Source organism: Delphinus delphis, chromosome 12 (genome assembly GCF_949987515.2).
Source record: "Delphinus delphis chromosome 12, mDelDel1.2, whole genome shotgun sequence".
In the NCBI taxonomy this organism is placed as follows: domain Eukaryota; kingdom Metazoa; phylum Chordata; class Mammalia; order Artiodactyla; family Delphinidae; genus Delphinus; species Delphinus delphis.
In genome coordinates, this window is record NC_082694.2 from 62,594,787 (window position 1) to 62,607,547 (window position 12,761).

Below are 12,761 nucleotides of genomic sequence, written 5' to 3' on the forward strand. Positions count from 1 at the left end.
GAATAACAACAGCAGGATATAGCTTATTTATTTCCCCATCATCTTTTTCAAGGTAGCCTCCCACAAATTTAGAAAAGTGTCCACCTTGCTTAGCCCAAGTTATTTCAGTGACATGAAGGTACTATGGAATTGCAATAAAACTACTGGAAGGTCCTTGAGTGCATTTGAAGTAGACATTTTTCAATACAGTTTCTAATATAAATCTACTTTTTCTTACCGTGAGGGTGTGAAGGTATGCTGAGTACCAGTAAAGACTTCAGAGACTCATAAGCACTGTGTGAAGAATGTTTTTTCTTCTGTTCCAGAACAGAATGTTTCATCCTGACAACAAAGATGAGAGTGTCTGTCAAAGATCTATTGATAGCTAAGACAAAATCACTACCTATAATTTATTCCTTGGTGAACTGAATTACAAAAAGATAAGTAGTCACCATTTGGAATTTAAAATGGAACACAGTCATTTAAAAATAAGACACCGAAGATAATACAAGCATAAAAGCAGACATTATGAAACTCATACTTAAACTTTATATTTGCTAATATGCATAATTACATCTTCTAGGGAAACGTGAGTACTGCTCACATGACAGTGTTGAAATGAATGAACACACAGTTAAACTCGATGAGAATGAGGGTGATAGGGAGGCTCAGATGAAGATCTACTCTTGGGAAGTAGTTTAAAATATTGTCCATTTAGTACCATCTGTTGAATTCCATACAAAAAACAATGCTATTCAGAACTCAATTTTTGTGAGACAGGAATGAAGGATGTCTCTTACAGGGATCGTTTAACAGAACTCATTGAACAGAAGGAAGACCAGCAGAGGGATAGTGAAATTTCTTCTGACCTCTCCATACCACATTAATTTGAAATGGACTGAGAAAACATAAGCATTAATTTGTTCTTGCACACACGATACTCAAATTTACTCAGTAAGTAGAGCGGTCTATCATACTGTGTGTAATAAGTAGGCAAGAGAAAAAGTGTGATATGGTCAAATCATTTGTTCAGTGACTTATGCAGGTCCTTACAGAAGTTTGTATCCTGTCACTACAGCAGTGAGAGAAATACTGTTGTTCTGGATTATACTAAATTTAGAGATTCTAGATTCATCTTTAAAATGGCCATCACCATGATTATTCACCTCCTTTCTTTAATTTATTAATACTCCTTTTATGCAATGAAATAGCCAATGATTAGGAAGCAAGGCAGCAAACAAAATACAGGAATCAAAATTAGTCTTTTTGAAATTTGGAATTGTCTACTTTTTATTGGAGAATTTATCAAACCATTTAAAAATTTCTGTTGATTTTTTCACTATATTTCTTGTATTTATTCTCTTAGAGATTTCTCTGCAGATTATATTTAGCTAATTTATCACAATCTACTTCAGATTAATACTAATTTAATTTTAGTACAATGTAGAAACTTTGCTTAAATACAGCTTTTTTCTCAGGTATATGCCCAGTAGTGGGATTATTGGGTCATATGGTAGTTCTCTTTTTAGTTTTTTAAGGAACCTCCATACTGTTCTCCATAGTGGCTGTATCAATTTACATTCCCACCAACAGTGCAGGAGGGTCCCCTTTTCTCCACATCCTCTCCAGCATTTATTGTTTATAGATTTTTTCATGCTGACCATTCTGACCAGTGTGAGGTGAAGCCTCATTGTGGTTTTAATTTGCATTTCCCTAATGATTAGTGATACTGAGCATCTTTTCATGTGTTTGTTGGCCATCTGTATGTCTTCTTTGGAGAAATGTTTATTTAGGTCTTCATTCCATTTTTGGATTGGGTTGTTTATTTTTTTGATATTGAGTTGCATGAGCTGCTTGTATATTTTGGAGATTAATCCTTTGTCAGTTGCTTTGTTTGCAGATATTTTCTCCCATTCTGAGTCATCTTGTTTACAATTTCCTTTGCTGTGCAAAAGCTTTTAAGTTTAATTAGGTCCCATTTATTTATTTTGTTTTTATTTTCATTACTCTAGGAGGTGGGTCAAAAAGGATTTTGCTGTGATTTATGTCAAAGAGTGCTCTACCTATGTTTTCCTTTAAGAGTTTCCACCACCAGAACACAGGCACCAGTCCCTCCCATCAGGAAGCACACAAGAAATGATAATTTTTAATAACGATTACAACTTCATCAAATGAAAACTACCAGATACCAAACTTACAAGAAATCTTGCCTCTACAGAGAAGCCAAAACGCATACACAAATTTGCATCAGAGGGTGCTTGTATAGTGCCTTGATTTATAGGTTAAACGCCAATATAGTTGAATCTTAACAATAGTATTTAAACAAAAAGAGCCATTTATTAAAAAATGCATATAACATGATACCAATATATCAGATTTTAAAATATAGATAAATGTTATATTATATATTATTTAGATACATATATGCATGAAAGAAGTATAAACACAGGGAATGGTAAATACCAACATCAAGATACTTTCTACTTGTTTTCCTGAAGGTGCTAAAAGAGAATGCAATCAGGAAATGGTATAATAGAGTAATTGGACTATATTTGTAATATTTTATTTTCTAAGATGAATGGTTGTCATATCTTAGTGTGGTGAGAAAATCAATTATGGATGTTTATAATATTATTCTTAATGAATTTTTGTTTGTTTAAATATTCCTTAGCTTTAAACAAAATATTTTAAAGTAGTTGTAGATCTAGAAGAGATACGGGTCAAAAATAACATTGAAGACAAAATATTTGTATCCAGGATATATAAAGTAAACCTATAAATAAATCATAAAAAAGACAAACAACCCATTAGAAACTAGGCAGAACAAATAAACACACACTTAAAAGATATAGGAATGGTCACTAGATACATGTAGAAGGTATCCAACATCATTAGTCAACAGAGAAATATAAATTAAAGCCACAACTAGATACCACTTCACACCCATCACAATGGTTATAGATAGACAATACCAAGAGTTAGTGATGATGTAGAGCAATGGAAATTCTCATATATTGCTTATTGGAATGTGACATGGTACAGCTATTTTGCAAAAACTCTTTGACAGTTTCTTATCTTCTTAATCATACACCTATTCCATGAACCAGTAATTCTATTCTTAGGTATATATCTAAGAGAAATGAGGGCATATATACACAGGAAGAGTTAAAGGAATAGCAGTTTTATCCAGTGGGAAAAATGGAAATAAGCCAAATTTCCATCAGAATAGTTAACAAAGTGTGTTATATTAATACAAATGAATTCTATTTAGAAAATTTAGCAATAACAAGAACTGCTGATATACACAAAAAATAAATCAATGTCAAAAAACGCTGAGTGAAAGAAGTCAAGTCAGACATAAATGAGTACACACTAGTAGACATATGGTCTGTGGTAGAAAACCATGACCAGAAGTAGGAGCTACTTTCTTAAAGTAGCCTCTTTTATGAGTTTAGAGTGAGAGACAATGGAACAATGGTCAGACTGTATATAAAAATAGAACTCTGACCACAATCTTATAGCCACCATTCTGGAAATCCAAAGCGCAGCCTCTGCAGTAATTGGCCTAAACTAGTCAGTACTTAGGCCATGACTGCCAGCTTCCCAAATTTTTATCCCCTTATCCTTGCTTCCAACTCAAGATCAACCAGAGAAAGCCAAATATGCTCCCTAAACTCATGACATAGGATGCTGGATTTCTAGTTAGCCCACCTCCGGGTTATCTGTGCTAACATCCTGTAATCAGGGCATACTTGAAGGGTTCTTTTTTTTCCTCACTATAAAGCTTTCCTATCCCCCTGCCTGCCTTTGAGTCTCTGTCAGACACAAGTGATGGCAGCTGATTTTCTTGAGATAAGCTCTGAATTAATAGCTTATGCACGTTCTCAGGTGGTCTTTGCTTACTTCCACAAGGGACAATATACAGACATAGGTGTCCCCTTGCCTTCTTTTCTCCTTTATCTGAAGGAGCAAGTAGGAACTGAGAGCTCAATGAAGATTATAGAAAAGCTCAACGAAGATAGTGAGACATTTAGGAGGAGATTTAGGAAATTGCAAGAGTCAAAAGAGTAGAGACTTCTAAAAACAAAAATAAGCAAATGGGACCTAACGAAAGTTAAAAGCTTTTGCACAGCAAAGGAAAACATAAACAAGATGAAAAGACAACACTCAGAATGGGAGAAAATAGTTGCAAATGAGGCAACTGACAAAGGAGTAATCTCCAAAATTTACAAGCAGTTCATGCAGCTCAATATTAAAGAAACAAACAACCCAATCCAAAAATGGGCAGAAGACCTAAATAGACATTTCTCCAAAGAAGACATACAGATGGCCAACAAACAGATGAAAGAATGCTCAACATCACTAATCATTAGAGAAATGCAAATCAAAACTACAATGAGGTATCACCTCACACCAGTCAGAAAGGCCATCCTCAAAAACTCTACAAACAATAAATGCTGGAGAGGGTGTGGAGAAAAGGAAACCCTCTTGCACTGTTGGTGGGAATGTAAATTAATACAGCCACTATGGAGAACAGTACGGAGGTTCCTCAAAAAACTAAAAATTGAACTACCATATGACCCAGCAATCCCACTACTGAGCATATACCCTGAGAAAACCATAATTCAAAAAGATACATATACCCCAATGTTCATTGCAGCACTATTTACAATAGCCAGTACATGGAGGCAACCTAAGTGTCCATCGACAGATGAATGGATAAAGAAGATGGGCACATATATACAATGGAATATTACTCAGCCATAAAAAGAAATGAAACTGAATTATTTATTTGTAGTGAGGTAGATAGACCTAGAGTCTGTCATACAGAGTGAAGTAAGTCATAAAGAGAAAAACAAATACCATATGCTAACACATATATATGGAATCTAAAAAACAAAGGTTCTGAAGAACCTAGGGGCAGGACAGGAATAAAGATGCAGGCATAGACAATGGACTTGAGGACACTGGGAGGGAGAAGGGTAAGCTGGGACGAAGTGAGAGAGTGGCATGGACATATATACACTACCAAGTGTAAAACAGATAGCTAGTGGGAAGCAGCTGCATAGCACAGGGAGATCAGCTCAGTGCTTTGTGACCACCTAGAGGGGTGGGATAGGGAGGGTGGGAGGGAGACACAAGAGGGAGGAGATATGGGGACATATGTATATGTATAGCTGATTCACTTTGTTATAAAGCAGAAACTAACACATCATTGTAAAGCAATTATACTCCAATAAAGATGTTAAAAAAAAAAGTAGAGATTTCTAAAAAGGAGAGGGAGATTAACAGTGCTAATTCCCACAAAAAAGTTAGTAAACTGGAAGAGGAGAAAACCAATTGGATTTAGCATTTCATAGGATGTTGTTGAACATGAAGAGCAATTTCCAGTACAGTGGTAGAGAGGGAAGGCAGAATGCAAGCTAAGTATAATGTCATGGAGGTGTGGAGTCATTAACTGTAGAAACGCTTATAGAACAACAGTTAGAGAGTTTACAAGACAGAGACCTTAGAATGTCATTTTAGGATGGTGTAGCACAAAGATGTAGGTATTGTTACTATACAGGTGAGAGATGAAGATATTGGATTGGAGTGGATATGGAGGGAGAAAGAGTAGACAGAAGGTTAGAGAAAAAAGAAAGATGAAAATAATGTCAGAGCTTAAATTCAGAAAATACTTACTGCTAGAAGGGAGTAATATAGGAACCTAAACCAACCAAGGGAAAAGACAAATAGATGTTTACATCAGCAAAGGACCAAAGGAGGGATTCTAATCCCATTATACAATTTAGCAGATGACATAACAGAAGCTCATAGACTCATAAATGAAACAGGCAGTCAAAGAAGTTAAAGGATACCCAGGATAAAAGGGGTCACAGAATCCTGAGTAATAGTATATTTTTTAGCATTACCTATTACCAGCCCAAACCCTAAATTGTTATGACAGTTTCAGAATTATTTTAGACAAAACTAGCTCATTGTTGAACTGAGTAATTGCTTTTTGAAATCAGTTCAAGAGTACTTAAAGAAGTAAGAAAATGTCTGTAAAAAATAGGACTTTGAAGTTAGACTAGACTCCCATTTTCAAATCCCTACTCTGCCATTTACTGTCAGTGTAATTTTAGGCAATTATTTAACAACTCTCTCAATTTCTTCATCTGGGAAATGAGAATTGCAATTCTACCTCATAAGGATAAAAAGTCAATGAAAGTAAAGTCTTAGCATCACATCTGGCTCAGAGCTGATGGTAAAAAAGAAGGAACGTTTTTCTATTTGGATAAAATATACGAATACTGTTCATTTGATTATGTTTAGCAGTGTTAATACAACATGCATACGAACACAAACATACATGCATACATACATCTCAAAAAACATGTAAAAGAGGCAGGAGTTATTATCACTGTTTTACACAAGAGGACATTGAAGGTACAAGGATGCTAATAAGCAATTTGTCCAGGGTCTGATGCTGAATAATACAAACAGAACTCAAACCCAGGACTTCTGATTTTCTGAGGTCTTGAAAGCCTTAGATTCATGGATAGGCTTTTGAGGTTGAATTCCTCCAAGAAATTGGGGCATTCTTTCAGTGGGGCTAGAAAATCTTCATTAACTATTTTTGTTTCTTCATTAACTTTTAATGAAGAGCAAGTGCCACGATCCTCTGCTTGGGAGCACTCACACTTGAGCCCAGTCATATATATATTCCTGTATGTTAGAGCTCAGAAGCATCTCTTATTTTGCATAAGATTAAAAAAATGTCTTTCCCAATTTGCAGTCGGAGATCTCCTAAGACCAGTCTTCTAACTAGTAATCTTATCACTACACAATTTCTATATTATTTGTCAAATATAATGTAGAAAATAGGTCCTGCTGAAATAACTTGCCAAGAAAACAACTCACAAGAAATTGAGAAATGGAGTCTAATGAAAAAATTTTACTTGTGTTATGGAAAAATTTTACTTGTGTTTATAATTTTACATATTTATTCCTGCAAGTGTTTGCCATTTTTTAAAGGAGGTTCTTGTACATTTATGACTGTCATTTATGGTATATTTATTCCTAACCTATAAACATTCTGCTGACAAATGCCAATGGCACTTGTTTTTTATGTTATGATTTCATACATATTTCATAAAAATAAGGAAAATGTATAGATAATAAATCCATTTAAAATATTTTATAACATATATGTCTTGCAAATTAACAGTTGAACTCCTAGAACATTTGTAGAAAGCAATTATTAGTTTCTACAGATTATAAATAAAATATATTTGAAACATCCAAAGAATATGTAACATTTTATTAATAAATAGAAAAAGTAATTGCTATGGCATGATTTTTATATATCGAGTGTTATTTGCATATTTAAAATATAATTTATATTTTCAAATATAAGAATTGTGATGATATATATTCTTCAGCTTGCTAACCTGCTAAATTATTGATTCTTATCTGCAGGAAGGTGTATGAGAATGCACCCATCATGTGCATGGAATATGGACTTCAATTTCCTGCACCTGAGGGCTGCAATAAAATATTTTCCAAATATATGAAAATAATGGGAAAGGAAATTTCTCCTCTAAGGCTGAAACATAGTAGAATATACGAAAGATATTCAAGGTCACTAAAAAGAAGCAAACTCTAGGTAAGTAGACATTAGGGAGTAGCATATTTAAAGAAAGAATGTGTCATCCACCAAACCAGCTGGCTTATTTAGAAAACAAAAAGGAAAATTCATTGAGGTAAACATGGGCTGAATCCAAGCAGGCATTATTTAGAAGAAAGACGCAGCTCTAAGTCAAAGGACTTAGCCTGTATTGCCCCCAGAAATGTATATGCTTACTGTAGACATAACATATACTTGGTTATCTGAGCCTGAGACAATGAAATATCTGAATTATATAACTAACAACCAAGGCTCTAAGTCCAAGGTTGAAAAGCAGCCTTCTGCTGTTAAATTCTCTTATTGAATGCTTACAAGAGTCTTGCCTGGCAGTATCCTATTTGGTGGTCATTAGCCATACGTTGCTAATGACCACATGAAATGTGGATGTCCAAGTTGTGACATGCAGTAAGTGTAAAATGCACATTGAATTCCAAAGACATAGTACAAACACTACATAAATATCTTATTAGTAATGTTTTTGTCCATTGCATGTTAAAATTATATTTTGTACATATTGTGTTAAGTAAATTATAGTATTAAAATTTGTTTCATCTGTTTCTTCTTATTTTTCTAATATGGGCTCCAGAAAGTTTTCAATTACATATGGGGTTCCCATTGTGGATTGCATTATATTTATTTTGGACAGCACTTGTCCATATGAACAGAGAGCAGTAATATCTATTCCCTACCCCATCTACATTTTGTGTTGTATATTAGTTAAGTGGCATTCTTACTGTAGATAATTTCATGGGTAGATCTGGCTATAAGATGAAAGCATCTGGTCATGTGGATTTAAATGTTTGGTTCCTTCACAATCTATACTTATCACTGAATATTTTAAAAGGAACATTTTGATTATGTACATCAGTTTCATAAACTCTTTTGCCTGAATCTGCTATTGAGAGAGGTATCCACTCTTGGCATGCTGAAGAATCATATCTGAGTTTACACTACTGAGGGTCAAATCTTAAACCATGATACAGTGACAACACTTATGCCATATGATCAGGCTTTCAGAAGACAGCCAGCTGGCCAGTGTTACCCAATCAGAAATCACATCTTCTGTTTTGTATGTGTTTATGTGTGTATGCTTTTCAAACTTTGTTATAATTTTTTAAAATGATATATCTTATTCTATAATTAACTTTATATTTAGTATTTTTCATGAAACTTATGCATAAATATAGTTCAAAAGTCATTTTCTGTGCCCCACATACATTTGCTGCTGCCAAGAGGTCAGCTGTTCCCTTTAATCTTTTAACTCATTATGTTGGTATTTGTCTCTGTTTCTCTAAATAACATGCCTATGTTGCTACTTCTTTACTTTTCAGTTTTAGTCATTATCTATGGAACTTGAGACTTTGTTTTCTTTTGTAAATTTTATCCCTCCACACATACACACAGATATATACTCACTCATCATGCAAACCTGTTTCCCATTCTGCCATCCTCCAAAGAGTTATATTGCACCTTTGGTGAAATTATAATTCACAAAGGAATGGAAGCTAATGCATGTGTTCAACTCACCATCTCTAAGGGGTATCTGAGTGAGATCTTTACACTTAAAGAAAAAAAATCAGAATGTGAATTTAGGGACATTACTGCTAAGTGAGTAACCAGGGTCAATAGCCTTTGGGTGGGAGGCATCAATAAAAAAGAATCACATGTCTTATATCACCCCCTACACTTCTCTCTCTCACTTATCCAATTATTTACCTTGCTAAGAAAGACCCGAGGTTGGAATTTTCTGTCAAGATTTTAGAAGGTGAATATGTTAACGAAAGCTTCATGTGGGAGGCAGAGTTTGAAAGCAGCTGTGCCTTTCACTGAACATAGTTTCATTGAACAAGAAACTGCTGTGCTGTTTCTTGTACAGCAGTGAGGTGAGATGTATGCGAGGGCAGCTCTCTAGATATCAAGATCAGCAACTCTGATGATAAACTGGATGAGATATAAAAGCCACTGGCCCTTCCCCTTATCCCTTCAAAGAGAGCAAGGGCTTAGACAGTGAAGAGTGGAGGCAAAAGGTTTTTCTGGTAGGGGTACCAAATGAGGGCAAATGCATGAAAGCAGCAAGGCACAGAACATGTTCAGGAGTGAGGAGTTTCTGAGTCTGAGAGTGATAAGAAAGTTCTCTAGGGGAGTCAAGGGAGATAAAGATGTAGGAATGGAATCAAACAATCAAAGGTGAGGAAAAGGTCAGAGAGAATATCAAATTCAAATTCCTGTCCAATGTAGATATCCTTTGAAACTCTTTGATAGCTTTAATATTCTGAACAATAGGTTATTCTGATTATTCTGAAGACCTCCATGGGGTTGGGGGATATAACTACTTGAGCAGGAACCATGTTTTGTTCTTGTTTTTGCTTTTTAAAGTAGGATTTCTCTTTCTTATATTAAATTATTGGGGGCCAGGTAGTAGAGTATTAAACACAAAATTAGGGTGTTTGAATTGTTTTCTTTAACAAAAGGAGTGTCACAAAAAATATATAAAACAATGGTATGATTCTTTTTTCTAGAATATATGCCATAGATGATATATAAACTAATTTGGAGGTAGAAATGGAGGAGACTCTTGAGAGATCAGTTTACAAAATATTTTGGTCATCTTGGTATGAAATGATGAATGCCTTAAAAAAAGGCAGAAAAGTGGAGGAGGTAAGAAGGAACTAGAAATATATGTAGTATTTGAAAAATAGGGAATAATGAAAGTATAGAAATTAAATATTGATCAAAAGTAACAAGTCTGGTTTAATAAAATATTTTGGCTTGTATAAAAAAGATGATGAGTTTTAGTTTTAAAGTGTTGATTTTGAACTTAAAGTGGAATATATAAAGGGATATACAGGAAACTGAATGTCTCCCATCCTTGGTCCATTGCAGCCAAGCACACATGAAGCCCAACTAAATCTGCCTATAGGTTGAGAAAATTAGGGACATTTTATTAGTGAATTTTAAAATTCTGCATAATTGGAAAGCATTTAATTCTGACCAAATGCTATTAATTTGTTTTTTAACTTATTATTCTTGGTTTCTTTGTGGGCCCGTGACAAGGCAGATAGCACTCCTTAAGCATTTATTAAATGCTTAGTAACTTTACTGAAAGAAAAGAAAAAGGAAAGAAGGAAAAAAGAAAAGAAAGATTGAAGAGAACTAGATGATCATATTATAAAACAATTGAGTCTATGGCTCAAATGTGGAATGAATGCATAGCATAATAAAGCAGGCTGCCTTGCTTCCGTAACACCCAATGATGTCTTTGTCAGGGTCTACTTTTATCACAAAGCCTTAAGAAAGTAAGAAATTGTTTTTCTTTACAAGGAAGTTGAAGACAATGTTAATAGACAATCTTCTAGGCCTCACTATATTCTGTTTATTGTTGCAACTGAATACAGGCATACATGGTTTGCATTATATGAAAGACATGCTGGGAAATCTATCCTCTGCAAGCCTATCTATTTTTTTAGAATGGTAACAATTTTCGATACAGCCATTAGTTTTATATTTGTTAGCATAGAGTTTGCTACGAACGGGAATATCTGTCAAACGCAGACTTGCTTTTTGAGAGTGTATTGAGGGGAGACTTGGGAAACCTTGACATGGGCATTCATCTGGAACACTCGAGGAAATCTGCTTTAACAACTAAAATGAACTGTATTGTTCTGATAGGCAACTGTTGAATTCCGTAGACAAGTGGTCTCCCATTTTATTATAATATAAAAAGGATATGTGTTACAGTAGTCATCTTTTAAGTTTTTCTTTTTTGCTGGTTACAGATAAAGTACTACTAGGTGGATATTTGTCAGTGTGATTTTGTTTTGTTTTTTCCCCCCTGCTTTAAGCTCAAATTCATTAAATTAATAGTATGGAGATCTAGGATGGGATAGTTGGTTGACACAAATCTAAGAAGTGTCATTGCCCAAATTAACTATTTTTTAGGGATGCATGCTTGAATTTAATCATGGAGAAATGACATACTACACAATGAGCAAATAGCTCTTCTCTTCCCTTCTTTCTAGGGGCAGAACTGAGCGTGTGTCCTTGGATGAGAATAGCATTCTCATAGTCTAATGATTTAGGAATGATAGCTTTAAGCACAATTCCAAAACCAGCAGAGCAAAGTTCTGAAGTAACATGAATTGATAATTGAGGATTTATAATTATTTTAAAAATTCTCCTCTTGCCCAAGTCAGTAAGTAAGTAGTTTTTCAAATTTAATCGTTCTTTCTCAGTCCTCTTTCTCCTTCACATCTCTGTAGTTTTTACGATGTTTGACCTATTCTTATTTCTCCCCCTAATTTCATGGAACATCTATATGTTTGCAGTGATATTTCATTCTACTTGTTCTCTTCTAGACTTATGAGTAGCTTATTCTTTGATTCTTTTTCATTTCCACTTACATTGCATAGTGCTTAAATCTTAGAAAACCGTAAGAATCTGTTTTGCTACCAGTAATTATTCCTGTGAAAGGTAGTTTACTGATATATACTTAACTACTATAAATATATATATATATAGTACAGACATAATATACATATAGCTAGTGTATATATATTATATATACATACATAAGTATGTATATATTGTTTATATGTTGTACATATTGTGTAAAATACATATTTTAAAATATAAATAGAATACTGTATAAAAATATACAAAACATATCATAGATATATATACAAAATTGCACTTATATATGCAATTTTATATATATATATATATATGTCTCCCCCAAATAAAACTCTATTTTGGCTTCTTTCTGGATATAAACACAAACTCAACTTGGTCAAAAAATGCATTTAATCTTCCTTTCCTTATCTTGCTAGTCCACCCATGCTCTTAACCGGAAACACTTAGAAAAAGGGTGTAATAGGTGAACAAGCTTGGTTCTTGAAAACTGCAACAAGTTTAGTTTTCTCCTATAATTTACTGACCTCAGGAATTATACTTTCTGAGCTCAGAGAGTAAAACATATCCAACCCATTTATATATTTCCACCATAGCTCTTCGCTTCAAAAGCAATTACTGTAACTGTATATGCTGAAATTAGTTCAGATTCTCTTGCTGAGTTTTATGTATTCCTTGACAGAGCAACAATGATATTTTACCATCT

The 12,761-nt window shown here is 34.1% G+C and overlaps 1 long non-coding RNA gene across 1 annotated transcript in view; it reads right to left on the reverse strand.

Moving 5' to 3' along the window:
• Positions 1-233: 233 nt before the first annotated feature.
• Positions 234-12,761, reverse strand: part of LOC132435470 (uncharacterized) — a 70,546-nt gene continuing 58,018 nt past the window's right edge. The window contains exon 3 of the long non-coding RNA XR_009521550.1: positions 234-321. This is a non-coding gene — a long non-coding RNA (uncharacterized lncRNA). The remainder of the gene's footprint in view (positions 322-12,761) is intronic.